Genomic DNA, 18,374 nt, shown 5'->3' with positions numbered 1-18,374 from the left:
ATGTTACACAAATGATTATAAATAGAAGCCAAAATTTTGTCAGACCAATAGTGCAAACTTAACATATTGGCCCCTTGGTGTCATTTGAAGAAAATTAATGCAGAGGGCCAAAGAGACAGAGTCTGCAATATGTAATGCTCCAGAGACATAGATGAGATTTTGTTCTTCTTGCAGCAGAAATAAATGCTCTTGGCAAGTCATAAGGGAGAAATAAGACATGTGCATAAGTAAGATTAATCAGTAAAGCCAGTGTCTATCTCATGAGTTATATCTGACATCAAAAACACCAAGATTGTCAAATGCCAATTTTGTGCTACTATGGGAAAGGAGAAAAAAACCAAAGAATTTCTCGTGCAAATTGTGCTGTAGATTTGGAGAATGTGTGAGCGCTAGTAAGAATGGAGGCAGGGTACAAAGTGAGGGCTTTATTCTGTCAGTAGAAAAGTGTGGAATGATGGCCTGAGAAAAATCAGTAACAATGCTCCCATGGCTCTTAGTGGAGTCAGGTTTGTACTCATGAAGTTACAGTGGAAGGACTTAATTTCTCAGTCTCCAGTCAGGTAAACTCTTAGAGAACTAAATGGAAAGGTAAGGTGGACAAATAGCCTGAATGTCTGTGCTGAAAGTGCTAGATCTGTCAAAGCAGTGAGCAGTGATGGCTTACTGTACACTTCTTTGCCTCCCTTTGCAGAAAATCACTGTGCCAGCTGCTTGCCCATTCCACAAAGGCAGAGAGGCATGGAGTGAGAGATGCTGGGTTTTTGTGACATCAGCTCTAGATCTCTCGATATAGTTGGAAGTTTATGATGCATTGGGCACAGCTTTGCTTTGCATCAAAGATGGCTCTCTGCAGAGTCCAGGAGAAGGAACATCAGCAGAACCAGAAGCTGTTGTTTCAGGATGTGGGGGCAGAGATATCTAACCTTAGTTTTGTAAGGAAACATGTGTTAGAGCAGGGCAGATACACAGAACCTTTACCTCTTAGTTGATGGAAGGGCAGTATCTTCTCTCACTTTGGAGAATCACATTTTGAACTTCTGCTCAGGACAGGTAGCATACTGATGCTCCAAATGGTTCCAAATCTTAAAGGCACAATCTAGCTCTTTTCATTTTGTGGTAATGGTTCTAGAATCCTGCTGTAACAATCAGAAACATAAACATGATGAAATAGTGATACAGGAGGTGCAATGACAAAGGGGCAATAGAGAGATATTATAAGGGAAGAAAAAAAGGACTGCTTACCAAACTCTGAAAATCCAGGCTAGTAAGGGAAACTCCACAAGAAAGAGATCTCCAGAAAAAGTCACCCCAGTGGTAGTAAGCCCTTAAATGGGGTCTAGGAGGGAGTGCAGCCAGGCTTCTGATCACACAACAGAACTGCCTCCACCTGTGCTCACAGGCTGACTCAGTTCTTTCCTCAGGTGCTCAATCAGTGATTCAGGCTACAACTCAACAGTTACCATACATCTGCTTAGAATCAGGTTCCCCCAGGACTAAAATGAGAGGCCTCCTGTACTGAAAGCAATTATGCCTGTCCAGCCTGAGCTAAACTGAGAGGGGATACAAAATGTGGACAAGTTAAGGACAGAACTGGTTGACAAATACATTGCTAGATAAACAATGTAAAGATGAAATTAAAGGTGAGGTTGTGTATCAGTCACTTAAAGGTTAAAATCATACTGTAATGAACTGTGCACTTGCAGGAAACTTTGAACACTGATTATATTGTCGAAACAGCCTGTCATGTTAAGAACATGCAATCAAAGCTTTTCTGCCTTCAGGTGATGAGGATGAAAACTGTTAAAACAATAAATATAGATATTCAGAAACCACCATCCTCTAGTCTAGAGCTGCTAGATGTGAGAAGGTCCCACTGATATGGCTAATGCACAGATCAATGCAGTGAATGGACGTATTCCCTCCCTGTGAGGAGGGAATGAATGGACGAGCCTAAGTGCTGATAAAAATAACTGCTTCTGGAGTCCCAGCACAGCACAAGTGCCTTGGGACCAAGTACTTGCCCTGCATTAGCAAGTTCAGTGACTTGTGCCTCCCTGCTTTCTGGTCCAGCTTTGTGTTGTCTCATATTTGAGACATCCTCTGCTCTGCAGCTGTCATAACACTTGCAAACCACCCACTCTTCACAGGAGCAATTACATGTAACCCAACCCCTTGCCGTATGTGCAAGCTGATCTTTCCCACTGCCCTAATTCAGGCTCTAAGATCTCTTTGTTTTTCAGTGCTGTCACCTCCCAAGCAATCGCAGTGTTCCAGCTTCATTATTTTCCAATCTGTGCACTGGAATCTAAGACCTCAGATCTGCCTGTCTTCTCTCAGGAGAACTCCACTTAAGCAGCTGAAACAGGGTGCTTTCTGCCCAACATCCCCTCAACTGCCTCTTCGGGATTAACAGACAGGTTGATTTATGTTTCTTTTAATTGGATCAAGCTATTTGTCAGCCATAAATTTTGTTTCTGATTCATCTCCTACTACAGAAATGTGTAGTAGTAGAGTTGAGCTTATAAGCTGGAACTTATTTAAGCACTTGTTTCAGTTTACTGCCAACCTTCTCTCCATGTCTGCACTGCTGCACCTCTTTCTATACACTCTTTGAATGAATACTATACATTCTTTGACCATGAAGATAAGCTGTGAGAGAAGAGGAGCCCAATCCTGGAATCCAGTTAGTTTTGTACTGTTCCACCCTACATTTTTAGATCAGGAAATTTGCTCTACTGGGCAGATCTTTCCTGAGATGAGGCTGTAGCTGTTGCCATTGCCACTGTTCAGTTGACTTTCTGAGCTGCTGTGTGGTTTGAGCTGAAGCGTTTTACTTCAGATTTTTGTTGCTCTGAAGTTAAATGTTTGTATCCACTCAGAATTAAGCCATGATTTATCTCCCCACTTAAAAAAAATAAAATAAATAAAAATAAAAGCCCTAATAGATTTTCTTTCTCTAAAATGTATGTATGAAACATTTAGTTTTGACCGAAACAAAGCATGGATTGGCTTTTAAAATAACTCTTACGTTTTATTTATCCTACTTTATTCCGTACAACTTCTGCAAAAAGTCTCTGGAAAACTACTGGAGCTGGATGTGCTCCAAAGAGACATGCATGTGGTATGGAGCATCCCTCTGACTCACTGCCTTGGGAGTTACGAGCCCTGCTGGAAGTGTTCTGCATCTGAACCTGGGCTGTTGCATTGAACTCAAGCTGCCTGCCATGCCTTTTTGCTGCAGGGCTCGGCACCCCTGTTGTGTTTGTACCTCAGCCAGGTCCTTCTAATCTTGCTGGAGCTGGAGGCTGAAGGAGTCCTTTTGTCCTATTTGACTTCTATGGAGCTATTGCAGGGAAAGTGCCAGTGCTGCTGAGTATGGCACCAGTTTGCCTGGGACAGCCTCCCTGGGTGCAAGACAGTATTAGTTTCATTTTAGTGCCTTTATGGCACATCTAATAAACTCAATTTGCAATTAGACAAAATGTAGTGAAAGACTAATTCATATTTATTTCCTGTTTTCATGGCTAACAGTGTTAGCCTGCGTTAATAAAAGTGTTCCGGAGGGTATTGTGTTTCACAGTTAAAAGTAAGATTCGTAGGCCAACGCTTGCAATCTAAAATTAGGCATCTAAATAGAGGTAGTCTTAAGACATGAACAGTTTGGAGTAGGAATTCTTAGAAACAGAAGTCTGGGATCAAAAATAAACTTTCTGGAAAAGCAACCTGTCCTATGGAGCTTTCATAGAGTGTCACAAAAATATGGATACTGATATGTAACAGCTTGCACTTCCCTGTTCTGTACTGAGATTAGTAGGAAAATGCTGTTGTGTGCATGGTGGAGAAGGACACAGAGGGCTGATGAACTGGCTCAGTGCCATATGGAGATGGTGTCCAGGTGGCAGTTTGTCATTGCTATACTGGTCTGTGATGCTTGCTGGGATAGGCCCCTTGGTGAGTGCTCAGCAGCTGTCTAATGCCAGAAAACAGCGGATTGGTTGTGCCACAAAGCCAATTAAAGCTTATATCATCAGCAGAACCTAAAAGTAACATAGAAATGAACCACTAGGACCACACCATTTGAACTGTTCTCCTCACAGGCCTTTGGGGTCAAATACATGGAAGCCAAAATCTCTTCCCTGACTGCAAATGAGCTACTCTGTGCAAGCCTATAGGTGTGATGACACTTCTGCCTGCTTGCTGCCTGCAGGGCTGCATCACATAGCAGTGCCAAACTGGGGAACTGCATGAGGCAGACCAGGGCTTCAGATGGCGGAGGTACCTTTAGCTCTGAGTTTTGCAAAGGAAAATGGCATTACAGCAACTTTTCAGGCCAATAGATGGTGCTCTCCACCTGATTTTCTGGCTTGAATTAGAAGTTTGGGAACGGTTGGAAATAAATGCTTTCATGTATTTGACTGCGGTAATTTTGTTTCTGAACTGGGTTGAACTACCCAATTACAGAACTCCAAACAGGCTTCAGAAGTTATTTAGGGCAGACCTGGCCTGATAAATTAGGCAGACCTTTTTCCAATTGCAATTAAGATTTTATTCAAATGGCAGTTAAGCAGAAAACACCATCCCCCACATACAGCATACTGCTGGCAGCCTGACAACATGTAAAGCTTAAATGATAACCCAATGGCATAACACTACCAAACAGGAACAGAGCACATTCTTAAATATAGTGCCAAAGAACAAAGCATGCTCTTAAACTTACTGAAGGCTTTAGATTATCAGATTGTGACTCACTCACACAACAGGTGGTAGGTAAATCAAAACAGAAATAGTCCCTTCCTTGCACTTTGGTCCTTGCATCTGAGATAGAGGTTTCCCCTCCTTAAGGGAGCTGTGGCTGAGGTGGGTCAGCTAGATGCAGACTTGCTAGATCAGCAAGCTGATCTGTTCTGTCCCACAGCCACCCAGCTGTCTGGCCTAAGGATGAATACAAAGAGTACTTTTTACAGTATGTGCCTTTTTTTCTTTTTTTAATTTTTTTTTAATTTTGATTCAGCAGTCTGAGATTATACTGGCTGCTATGCAACTGTTCCTCACTTTGACAGATTTTGTGAAGTGCTCTATGGAAGTATTTTGGTTAACATCTTTTTGCTGAGAGCTATTGTGCATCTCCTGTCTCTGTGCCCGGTTGCATCATCCTGTCCTCCTTGTACTACTAACACGGATGTTTACTGGGTCCATTAGCATCAACATTCAGTTCACTGAAGTATGTGAAAATTACCTGAGAGAGGGCCAGCAAGACCCTTTAACTCCTTTAGCATCAGTGAGCCTGGAGCTCAATTAAGCTGCTCAGGGAACAGCAGCTGGAGCCTCCAGGAACCCTATTGTGCTCATCCTGAATTTGACAGCAAAGTTCTACCTGACTGCCACAGGAGCAATCTCTGGTCTCCACTTGTACATGTGGTTATGTAATACAACACAGGCACAAGTTTTGTTGCCTCCTCAGAGTTAAACATAGAAATATGTGCTTCGAATAGCTACCTGTTGTCTGTGTACTTCACCCTTAGGAAGGCAGGACTCACAGCTGCTTACAGGAAGGCAGTATATCACAGAGAGGGATGTGCTGCATCAAAGACAATACTTTGCAAATGCTACAGCTGAGAATAACTTCCCAGCTGCCTCTTGATTTACTTATGATCAAGGGTATGTGAGCTGAAACTTCCTTCCTTTACTTTTCCTTGTCAGAAGGACCTGTTTAATGCAAAGCTAGGAAGTATGACAGGAGGTTTTCTCGGGCTGTATCAGTGGTTTACGTGGACAGCGCTGGCTTGAGTCACTCTAATGGAGGTGAGGAGCACATCCTCCCACATTAGCTCAAGAGAAAGTGTCCATGTTAAAGCTAGCAGGAATTTCTTGTTAACTTCACTTCCCTCCCCACCCCCCAAACTATTATCACCACAATCTAATGCATTTTTATAGGTATGAAATCTTCCTCTGATTACCAAACTGAAAGTAATGAGAGCAATTTGTTTCAGTTAATAACCAGGAGGCTTAGCTTGAAATCTATTGGAATGAAAGCAGGTGTAAACCAGATGCGAGAGAAAAGAATTGCAACTTATTTAGGAAGTGTCTGAAGTTTCATTTGGAAATTTTCCTTCAAAACAAGTAATAATAAGTTGATGATCACAGGACTGGAGCACCTCCCCTATGAAGACAGGCTGAGGGAGCTGGGCTTGTTCAGCCTGGAGAAAAGAAGGCTGTGGGGTGACCTCATTGCAGCATTTCAGTACCTAAAGGGAGCCTACAAACAGGAGGGGAATCAACTTTTTGAAAAGGGTTGATAACTGCAAGACAAGGGAAAATGGTTTTAATTTGAGAGAGGGGAGATTTAGGTTGGATGTCAGAGGAAAATTCTTTTCAGAGAGAGTGGTGAGGTGTTGGAACAGGCTGCCCAGAGAGGTTGTGGATGCCCCTTCCCTGGAGATGTTCAAGGCCAGATTGTACGGGGCCCTGCGCAGCCTGGTCTAGTACTGAATGTGGAGGTTGGTGGCCCTGCACCTGGCAGGGGGGGTTGGAGATTCATGATCCTTGAGGTCCCTTCCAACCCTGGCCGTTCTATGATTCTGTGAGAGTGTGCATCAAATCCTTGATGCTTTGTCCTTCCAGTGTGAAAGCTGCTGAGAACAGGGAGCAGCATTGCTTTGATTAACAAGCGTGGGAGCAAATAAAGATGGCTGAGTTGCACCATTATTTCTCTGGAATAGGCTTCTCTAGAGAGTGTTATAAGGTTGCACTTTTTTTTTTTCTTCTTTTTTTTTTTTCTCAATGGCTGATAAGAAAAATGCTTATCAAGGATATCTTGAGCTGTACAAGGTTTTGTTTCTTCTTCTTATAATCTATGTGAACTGAAAAGCTCAGAAGAAGAACACAGATGAATAGTCCAGTTTCCATTTGCTTGTAGATGTAATAGATCACACTGAAATAAAATTGATTCTCTTCTTCATTTCTCTTCTCCCATTTCTCCAGGATGTTGGTTTACCTGTTTACCTGCCCAAAAGGTTCACTTACTCCAAGTTCCCTAGTGATATCCTAGAGGTAATTGGAATTATTCAAAGATCAAGAGTACAAGATAATTGAGGAGAAGTTCTCTTCAGTGTTATGCCTTGTTCCTGTTGTGATTTCCACGGTAGGAAACATCAATCATCTGTCCTGAAAGAATCTGAAGTATGGAGCCTTGGTTATGGCAAACTTTGCTCTTAGCACAGTAGACACATTAATGCTTCTGTTAACTGTAACTGCAGATTGGTCTGAGACAGAAAGTTGGTCAGTATGTAGATTCACCAGAGTCATCTGTTCAGAGGCAGATGTTAGCAACAGCGTGTAAGTCCAGAAGCTGGACGGTGTTAACAGCTGTCTTGGGGTTGCATCTAACAACAGCATTTTTTTAAGTATTGGATCAGTGCCAGCAAGGGAACCCCCAGCCCTGGTTCTCTTAACAGCACATACAACAAGTGCTTAGCTCTGTGTATTTTTGCTGTTACCTTGCTCGTTTGCTAGTGCTGCTGTTCTTTGTCAGGAAGTTTTATGCATCCCAGAGCACCCCATCAGTCTCTGGGCACTGGAGGCTGTGTGTCCACTTTGCAGTGTTTATTTCTTTGAAGCTGAGTGGGTGGTAGTTGTAAGAAAAAAGCTTCACTAAACTGAGGGCGGTTTTATTTTTCTCTGGCATATTTCTTTCTCATACATTATTCAAAGGAGTGTAAAAGCTTCTGACACTGAAAGCTGGCTGTGGGGCATGTCCTTCTTTCCATAAAGTTCAATTTTGACAGAACTTCACATGATAGTGTACACAGTCAGTATGAGGAACCTACACAACCCTACCTTGATTACAACTGTGTAAAAGCAAGGGTGTGAGACAATCTCTTTAAGGCTGTTTTATTTTCTGCCACCTACTCTTTCCTGAGGGTTGGGTTGTAACTACTTCACCTGCCAGCCCAACCACAGATTGCCCGAGTGAGATCTACCCAGTGTAGAGTGTCCTTGATCTCCATGATTCAGATCCTGTATCAACACAGAAGATAAATTCATTGCTATCTACAAATACATACAGATTTTTGGCTTTTTTTACTACTCTGGTGGGATTGGGCAGAATTACTTGGCTGCTATACTTTATCTGCCAGTTATTTGGGTGAATTATAGTTTTAGCAGACCTGCAAAAACAATGGTTAAGCAAAGCTTGCTTTCTGCCAGATCATTAAGCCATTTAGCATTGCATTGCTCTCTGGATCATACCAGATATGTAATAGTCTGATTATCTACATTTGTGGAGAACTAAACCTTTACTGAAACACAAAGCAATGGCTAGAGGTGTGGGTTGCACTTATTTAATAGAAGAAACATAAATCTGGACAGAAAAACTTTGAGAGTGCTGTGAGAAAGTATTAAATGAAAGCCACCTTCTACTGTACACTTGAGCATATGAGTAAAGTAATTGCTAAAGAAATAGGTATCAAGAAGGAAGAATTCACTGTTCCTCAGATATTTAGAAACACCAGCCATTTCAGGAGGGTCCATGAGTAGAAGCGTGACCCTTACTTTCATGTAATGGCCATTCCCTGGCTCCTTGTGCAGCAGTGTGGATGCAAATAGGTAGGATAGGAACTGAATGAATCACAGCATTTACAGGCTGCTGGGTGGTGGAATCTTTTTCTGTAAAACATGCATCGTGTTGTGGAATGGTTTCAGTTCAGAAAGCTCACTGGATCATGGATTCTGCAGTGGTCCTTGAAGGCTGGTTTTCTGAAATTGTATTTTTCCCACTTCATCTATCCAATCTACTGTTTCCTAAATTGGAGGAGTGGTCACTTGTGACCTAACATTATTGTCATCTGGAAGATTTGAAACTATTTAATAAGTCTGGTGTCTGAACTGGAATGGAAAGATATTGGATCCAATTATCACATCTGGTGCAAACTGAATCTGCTTAAGCATGAGTGGAGTTATGACATTAGAGCTGCAGCTTCTCTATCAAAGATGTCAGATGGGAACATAGCTCTGCACCTCTCCCTGCATGATATTTGTGGCCTCCTGCAGTAGGACTGTTTCTCTTCATGTATGTGGTCTCCATGATCACACAGCAAAGCAGAGAAGCAAGGCAGGCCTTCAGCAGGGTACTGGCAGTGTGGCTCCTCTTCTTTCCATCATTATGCTTGATTTAAATTTACAGTGTAATGAACTGCATGCAGCGTTTGAAAAAAAACAAACCAACAAACAACACGGTTTTGAGTGAGAGGGCAAGAGAGTTTAGCCCTAGGCCTGCTAAGCCAGGAGTTATCTCTGTTACCACTTGTAATGCCTGCAGCTGCCTAGACACTGGGCAACCATTCAAGACTTAACAGTGGTTGCAGAGATCAGAAGCTGTTGGGAAAGCTCTGCGGCTGTCCTGGCAGTGGAGTGAGAACCAGCCATGCACGCGCTCACGCACACATGCTGGCCAGCATGCTACAGTATTTCCCAAAGGGCTGTGCAAAAAATAACTCTAAAAAGGAAATGGTGTTGTTGAGGATATTTTCAGAATGCAAAATAAACTCTCGTCCAAGAAAAGGTATTACTTTGGGAGGAAGCCAGAAACCAAGCACGCCCGTGACCTGCAATGACCGCACCTCCTCTCTTCTGATCCTGGCTTGCTCCTGGCCTCCCCAGAAAGTGCAGCACTGAGTAAAGGAAAGACCAGCAGTTTCTGCTCTTCCTCATCTCTTCAGTGAAAAGATTTGTCTGTCAGGGTGCTGTGCTTGAACAGTATCTTGCCTTGGTGAATAGAAAACCCAGCAAAAAAAATTCCTACCCTGCAATTACAGGCTCGTGTGAAGAGCAGGGGAGGGAATGCTGCAGAAAAATAACTTGCTGAACAAGAGCAAAACATGTAAGTTTATTCTCCAAGTACAAATTCATTTTTTAAAATATGTATTTCTATATGCTTTTCCCAGACATTTCCTCAAAGCCTTTCTGTTGCAGTTTTTTTTATTTTTTCTTTCTGTTCTACACATGGTGGTTATGCAGAACAATCAATAGCCTTTTTTTTTACAAGAACCTTTTATTGAATCTTATTACCTTTAACTGTAGTTACTTGGATGCAGAAGGATGCTCTGTATCTGTTACCAGCCACTGTCATTCAGTAACCATGTATCTTCAGTGATTTCCTTTCAGATTACTGGATTTCTACTCAGATCAAATTGGTGGGGAAAAAAATCTCCCTTCTATACTGATGCAGTATCAGAACAGCTTAAGAGACCCCATTCTTCTGGGCATCCTCTTGCCCACCTACTCTTCAAAAGCAATGCTTTTCTCAAGTCCCCAGATAGAGGAGCTCAAAGCCACAACCATCATGAGTCTTACTGCTACATTTACAGAATTATATATTCATTAAGGTTAAAAAGACCACTAAGATCGTGCTGTCCAACCATCAACCCATGTCTGGCACTGATCTAAAATGTGTCCCTCAGTGCATCCTTTTCTTTAAACACGTCCAGGGATGGTGACTCCACTAGCCATGGGTAGCCCTTTCCAATGCACTACCACTCTTTCTGGGAAGAAGTTTTTCCAGTATGTATTAGCATGGCATACAAAACCACATATAGTGAATCAGAAATCAAATTCTGTTTGTATTCAATACTTGAATTTCTTGCAGATACTCTGAGGCCATAAGCAGCATTTTGTGACAGCAGGGGTCTCCCAAGTATGATGCTGCATATTCTTTCTGGGCTGCTCCTTTACTATTCTTCCAGGTGGCTTTCATTGGAGAACAGCCAGCTTGAATGAAGATTATTAATTCCTGGCCTTTCTTAGTGCATGCTCGTGGAATGCACGTTCAAATGTGTGATGTGAAAGTCTTCTCATAGCTGTTCAACTCCCTGTTCTGTGTGTCTTAGCTCTCATTTTGCTTTACAGTATCATTTTCAGGTTGGTTGAAAAGATGAATAGAAACTCTACATACGTAACTGGAGGGAGAATGTTGTTGGTCTTCTCTACAGAATAATTCCACTATAAAACACCAAGGAGTCTTAGCTTATGCTTTCACTTTTCTACTCCAAACCCTTGATTTTCTGGATTGAATGCTAGATAGAAGATTTTCTTAAGGGAAGCAGCAGTTCTCAGCTGACCCTTGTGGAACACCTTGCAGCAGCCTGCTTGACCATGTTAGAGTGGTATTGCTGAACCTGGCACTCAACCATTGGAGGATTTTATTTATTTATTTTTACTCCGGGAGAGATGGAGGTGGCTTTTCAGTAAACTCTGCACTGAACTTTCTCTCAGTTATGTTGACCTTAGAAAAACCATACAGGAAGTATCAGCAGGACTGGGCTGCATATGATGGCCAGAAAAGGGTGGTGGAAATAGTTTCAGCAAATATTCATAGAACCACCAAGGTTAGAAAAGATGTCTAAGATCATCCAGTCCAACTGTCCACCTATCACCAATATTTCCCATTAAACTATTTCTCAGTACAACACCTAAACATTTCTTGAATACCTCCAGGGATGGTGACTCCACCACCTCCCTGGGCTGCCTGTTCGAATGCTTGACTATGCTTTGACTACGCTTTCTGAGAAGTATTTCCTAACATCCAATCTGAAACTCCCATGCACAGCTTGAGGCCATATGCTCTAGTTCTATTGACAGTTACATGGGAGAAAAGGCCCTCACCACAACCTTCCTCCAGGTAGTTGTAGAGAGTGATAACGTTCCCCCTAGCCATCTCTTCTCCAGAGGAAACAAGCCCTGCTCCTTCAGCTGCTCCACATAAAGCTTGTAATTAAATAAATATTTTTGATAGAATATCTTTAAAATAATAATTTCAAATTATGCAGTTTCGCCTCTGTAATAGCACGGTGGGTCAAGCAGAGGGCTTTCTTATCTGTGTTCTAGGGAATCAATGACTTCAGAGCCCTGACAAACAGCACGCATCCAATTTCCCACTTTATTTGAACTAATTAGCTGTCATTGGAGGAGTGTCCTCAAAATCATATATTCATTTCACTGAGCACAAAGAGCTGCCCTTGTTTCACATCTGTGCCTGATTACATCTCTTGAACTTTAAAGCAGCCATCTTACAGGTTCATTTTCTGTAGGAACTCAGGAAATTACTCAGGAAAGCCACTGACACTACTACCACTTAATGCCAGATTTCTTTCACTTCTCATGTGAAGAAGCCTATTACAGGGAATTGTTGGCATGTAGCGTGGTCTATGACAGCCCAGCAATTAGCATGGAATTTATAAAGAACGATTGCAGTAGTCTCTAAATGCTACCAATTGATGTGTGCTCTACTGGCCTATGAAGCCATTCCAAAAGATTATGGACCTCCCACCCACCAGTAAATAGTAGGAGATTCTACAAATCACATTGAGATGACAATGGAATTTATTAGGTGTTAGGGAGATAATATAAAAAGAGGAATGTAAAATGATACTTGCATGCAACTTGTTACTACAGTGAGGGACTTGTTGGTTGCAATGTTGCCTCAAAACATCGGTGCTGTTTCCTGCTGCACAGAGCAGCTTTCAGAGAGCTGAAAGAAATGACTTGTCTCACTTTTGTTGCATTTTAATCTAAAAGAAGAAACTTGACTTGAAACAACTGAAACTCATTCCTCTTCGAGGTTTTCCTGATAAAAATGAATTGAAGGACATCAGGTGTTTTCTTTACTGCCTTGCCAATAACTATACAGTAATTATTTCCAAAGGGCATGCAGCCCACCGGTGTTGACTTGAATGAAATGTGCACTTTTAATATGACGTTGGTTGATTTTTCCCTTTAATTCTCAGCATACTGCTTTGGGCTATTATCTCACTAGATCTCAATTCTAGGCAAGAGTTAATCCTGCCAAGACTTGGATGGGAAGCAGCCAATAGCAGGTGTTTCAGGAAATGGAGTTGGTTTATTGAGTTACTTTATATATTAAATTTATGTCCCAGCATACCACTACAGTCACTGTGCTACTGGAATTGCTTTGGTAGATCTATAAACACCTAACTCCTATTTTTCTGGTAAAAAAAAAGAAAACCACACTTTTTAAAGCATAGCCTTGTTTGCTTGGATGCCATCACAAAGCAAGATTTTATAATTTTTCCTCAGAAGTTTTCTTCTTGATTTCTGCCCTTTGTATGTAGTACAATGACCCATTATCCAAGAGACTGGGATTCTTTTAGTATATCACCAAGCCAGGTCAATGCAATTTCTAGAATAAAACTGACAAATATTTAAATGCTACCATTTTGCTAGAAAGTAACACAGAAAATAAATCATTCAGGCTTTTCGTTTCCTGTAGTTCCTTCTTCACCTTCACTGCATGGGAAGTCTCTTTCCTCAAACTACTAATAAAAAAAAAAAAAAAAAAAAAAAGTAGCCTCTGACACTGTTCTCAAAATAGGCCAGGAATTTCTGATATCAATGGAGGATGGCACACTGACAGATGTTTCAAAACCTAAAGTAGGAGGATCTGAGGCAGTGCAGATAGAAGAAACTTTTCAGTCCAACTTTGAATGATGTTTTTCTGGTGTTTTTCTGTAAAATGTGTCTGGAAAGGTAAAAGTCTGCAGGCACTTTGCTCCATGAAAACGTAAAGCAAGTGCTGCAGCACTGGTGTCTGGATCTGCACCTGCTAACCTTCATGTGACTTCAGAGAGTACAGGAGAACACATCTGAAAAGGAAATTTGGTAATTCAAAAGCATTATGTAGCACTGACTTAAAGACTGCTTTCAGTTGAGGCTCTTATCTGTGAGTAACAGTGTGCCAGTACTGTTGGTGCTGTGGAGGTCAGTGCTCTGGCAGGCACAGAGCGCTTACACACTGCCTACCTCCATGCTAAAATTGTTGCAGACTTGGCATGGAGAAAAGTGAGTTAGGGCTCTAACCATGAAGAGCAGCAGAGGGAAGCTGATGCTTCCATGCCTAGCTTTCTGAATTCTCAGTGGCATGATCAAGACAGATGGATATAAGTTTCCACTTGGGAGGGGACACATCTGCAGGAGCGAAGTGACAAATGGCAGGCCAAAGAGAGGCTACAAAAAATGGCAAAAGAGGAATCTGTTGAATAGCCAAGTGGTTTGTCTAATTTGAGTGTGTATAGAAAAAGAATGGTGAGCCCTAATTGCCTAAAAAAAGAGTGCCAGAACAGAACTGTGTTGTCAGCTGACCTGTGCATAGCAGTTAATAAAAACACTGATTTCTTCTGTTTGGGATGAAATTGTCTGTTTACATCCTCCTCTGACTTCTTCAGTAGTGAAAGAATAAGGACCAGGAAGAGCTGCCCTCCCTTACACATGTGAAACCCCATTAGGTTTACGCACTGACCATGCATATGCGTATGTTTATTTCCTAAGGGAGAGGGGACTCCCACCTTCCTAGCTGGTGAAAGCAAGCCCTATTGTGTTATAAATGAAGGAAAACTCTGCCACAAAAGAGAAAGGAATGCATGGATCCTATAACAGTTGCTCAGCTTTTCAAGCTTTCCAAGATTTCCTGGAAACTGGAGAGTTGTAATCATTTAAACCTGAATACTGGACAAATACAATGCAGTGTTTCGGTTGTTTCAACAGGTTTTTTTTTTTCCTTTAATTTGAAAATTATTTGTTGGAGGGACAGACTGAATTAAATCAAATTGCCAAAAGACCACAGGGGAGCTCTAAGAGGCCTGAGTACAAATGAGCTTTACCTCCTATTGGTTGGGCTGCTTTGGAGTCTTTAATCTTTGTTGCTGTTTATTTTTTCATAGCTGTCACTCTGTAATTCTAATTATGGGCTTTGTTAGTGAAGTCATGAAGCGCTTGCTGGCTCAGAGTCCAGTGCTTGGGAACCTTGAGATGACTGGTTGAATTGTGACAAGTGCATATCATTCCAGTCTCCCCAAGCCCCTCTGCAGGATTTGAAACAGCCTTGACAATTATTTGGCCAGTCCAAAGAGAGACTGTACCAAAATTAATAAAATGTGGTCAAACAAAGCAATTTCCTTTGCCTTTCCCTGTCCTGCTTCCCTACTTCATTTCACCTTCTGTCCCCCAGAAGTTAATTTTCAAATTAAAGAACACATGCTACATGATACAGCTTTGGGGCTTTAAGTGAGCTGAAAGCTGAAATCAGAGAGTCAGTGGGAACTGAGTGTGACCTCAGCACTTGCCAGACACATAACAGGCACATAGACACTGCACAGTTGCCAAGGTGAGCACAAGATGAAGCATGGAGCAGAGGTTCCTAAATGAATCAGAATTCACCAACAACATAGCGTGCGAGCTGCTGTTCCCCTGCACGCTTTGTGCCCTGCAGAGCATACCAGAGCTGCGCATACACTGATGCTTTTTCCTAGTTTTTCAAGCTTCATGCAAGAAATGTGCATTTCTGATTCCTTTCAGAGTTCTCTCTAGGAAGCAATTTTTTTTTTTTTTTTAAAAAAAAAAAAAACAACTTACCCCCTAAGACTTGCGGCTACTTGTGGGGATGCAGGGGGAACTGGATTAAGAGCCAGGAACACTGGAGTTACAAGGAATCTTCTTTGGCCGACATCTAACAATTCTCACTAAGTTCTAAACATACAGAAAAGAAAGCCAAGACTGGGGAGGGTACTGACTTCACACATGGGAGTTCAGCGAGATTCCCGTAACTGCACTGGAAAGCAGCGACAAATACTAAGGATAGCAGCTCCTAACTCAACTGGTCACAGGCTTATAGTTTAATAGTAACTATGTGGTTGATCTCAATTACTACTATGGCTATGCTGTAGGACCTAAGAGCCCCATTTTTATTTTCAGATGTGGGAGGTGCTGGTGCATATAAGTGCCTTTGTACCGGCTTCGGCAGAGGTTAGCTAGTCCTGCAGTCCTACTCTCTTTGCTACCTACACTGCTGAAGTTAAGATATTCCTACCTACATGGCAAGGAGCTGAAACGCAACAGAAAGCATAACAAGACGGCAGAACAGCAAGCTCTCAGGCTACAGCAATAGAGGATCTGCTCAGCTATAAGAAAAAGAAACTACTTACCTTCAAAAGACCTAGAAGATCCCCAGGTAGATAGGGATCTCCCTATAAGATGCTCTAACCTCCACTGCCAACCCTTAAATGAAGTCTGGGAAGAAGTGGATCCTGGCTCCACCCCTTCTAGTCACTCAGGATTATTGCATGCACCTGAGTTTCCCTGGGTTGGCTCTGCCTTCCTGCCAAGTGCTCAATCACTGCTTCAACCTGTGACGTATCATTTCCACTACATGAGTACTAGTGCACTAGTGTAAGAGGCATTTAACTACCACATGGGGTAACACAAGCTGAGCCAAGAGATGTAAAGGTGAATATCTCCAATAGAGCCATTATTCTACACCTGAAGAAGGATGTCATTATCAACTGATACGATGTCCTCTGCAGAGCAGCAGCAAATCATCACCTACTGCTGATACAGGACAGCTAGCAAAAATGTCTTTATCAAGGAAGACTAGACTTCAGCAGCTAATGCCTGCAAGTAGCTTATATACTTGAGCATCTGGTGTTATGTTAAGCTAGATCTTACCTTTTCTTCTGCTCTCATGGCTGTACAAAGTAGACTTTTAAATTATTATCTTTCAACATTACCAAAACACTGTGAAGATTCTCAAAGAATCAAAGCACAGACCAACAGAATTCTGGATATCTACACTAAACGTATAGCTGAGATCAGTTAGTTTGCTTACTTTGTATTGAACTTGCATAGCCCTAGGCAATCTGTGTTGAAGAGCAGGCAAGACAAACAATAAATGCTGCTAGTATTGACCCAGCGATTCATTTAGCTTTGCAACCCCTTTAAAGGGAAGCAATCAGAAGAAAGTACCTTAAGTTCCTAAGGGATGCTTGTTTGTTTTTTCAAGCTGCTGAGCTTGGGAGGTGAAATACCCATCAGTTTTATTTTCTCTTTCTCAGGCACTGGATAATTATTGATGTTTTGTGTTTTCAGTAATGCTGAAATATATTTTAAAAGACCATGAGATACATTATTGTTAAAACAAAAAGTTTTGGATGCTTTTTTTAAAATCCTTTTTTTTTTTTTTTTTTTTTTTAAGATTTTTTTTTTATTATTATTTTTACCAGATCACATTGCTGAGCCTTGTTTTAATATATATACATATTTAATATCTGGATTATTCCTGCGTGTAATTGTCACTTTGCACCTCTGGTGACTCACAAGTTGTCTAGCAGGTAATTTTCCAGCCTGAAAATCTACAAGGAGGATTTTTCAAAGTTTTTGTGGCATGGTGATGCTTCCTAGACAATAGTATATAAATGTAATTTTCAAGTGAGACTGCTGTTATTATTACCAGATGTTACAATTCCTTAGTTGCCTGAATATAGCGGTTGGTGAGGAGTTTTAGGCTTTCAGGGCAGAAGGTCAGCTTGAAAGGGACTTAGAGTTGTAAAGTAAGCAATTTCTGGATTTTGAGCCTTATCAGCTCTCACTTTGAGTGTAATGGAAAAGCCTTTAAGCTGCTTTTGTCAAGTTTGGAAGATGAAACTAGCATTTCTGAGGTTCATCTTGTAAGAAAAAATGCTGAAATCTGAGTCAGCTTGGGTCACAAGTTCCATATGAATGAAGTTACTCTACCTCTTTAACACTGGTAGACCTGACATATTTTGCTCTATTTGGGTTCTGTCATTTTAACATGAAATGGGAGGTGTCAGAAACAGAGCTACTTCCCCATCTTCTCATTCTTCTCGTTTGAAGAAACAAATTAGTCAGCAGGGTACTTTGGATTTCAGGTTCTAAGAGAAAGCTATATGAATGATTCTACCCAAACTGATGAGCTGCAGTCAAGTCACACTTCAATATTTATGTATAAAGGGCTTCTTGTTTAATGGAGAATACTGCTCTTTTGCCACTACAACTGTCATGCAACTGTCAGTGTTAGATAGGCTTTCACCTTCTACATGTCATTGCAAACTGTACATATTGTAGCTTGATATGCTGAAGCATTATAACAAGGTATGTACCATAAACAGCACTGTAGGAGAAACAGATTGTAATATGACTGTGCTGAAAAGGCCTTAACCTTGACCATTCTCCTTGTTCTGACTCCTACCTTAAAAGAGCTCTGACTTTGTCGTTCTTAAGACCCTCATTGAATCTGAACCTTTGCTTTAACTTTACGTTTTCTTATTTCACCCCATTTTCAGGATACTTCATGTTTTCTCATATTGTAGTGGGGCATTCTGTAGGCTATTCTAAAATCTTTTCTTGTAGAGCTGTCATAGGTCTCCTCTCCATGTGATCCTGCCTCTTTCTTTTGCTTCTCCCTCTGGAACAAATGTGCTTTTCACCTATAAATCAGAGCTAGCTAGAATCATCTGGCAGACCAACTTTCTTCTCAGTCAAAAGGTTATGACAAACACTTTTTTTCTACAGAA

The 18,374-nt window shown here is 41.4% G+C and overlaps 1 long non-coding RNA gene across 1 annotated transcript; it reads right to left on the bottom strand.

The window, feature by feature from the left end:
* Positions 1–555: 555 nt before the first annotated feature.
* On the bottom strand, positions 556–1,286 carry LOC128078194 (uncharacterized). Its single transcript, XR_008205366.1, has 3 exons — positions 1,243–1,286; positions 979–1,136; positions 556–576 (listed from the first exon to the last, which is right to left on the bottom strand). It is a non-coding gene; the product is annotated as an uncharacterized LOC128078194 (long non-coding RNA).
* Positions 1,287–18,374: the final 17,088 nt, after the last annotated feature.

Source organism: Tympanuchus pallidicinctus, unplaced genomic scaffold (assembly GCF_026119805.1).
Source record: "Tympanuchus pallidicinctus isolate F22 unplaced genomic scaffold, pur_lepc_1.0 scaffold16, whole genome shotgun sequence".
In the NCBI taxonomy this organism is placed as follows: domain Eukaryota; kingdom Metazoa; phylum Chordata; class Aves; order Galliformes; family Phasianidae; genus Tympanuchus; species Tympanuchus pallidicinctus.
This window is presented reverse-complemented; position numbering and strand designations above follow the sequence as displayed.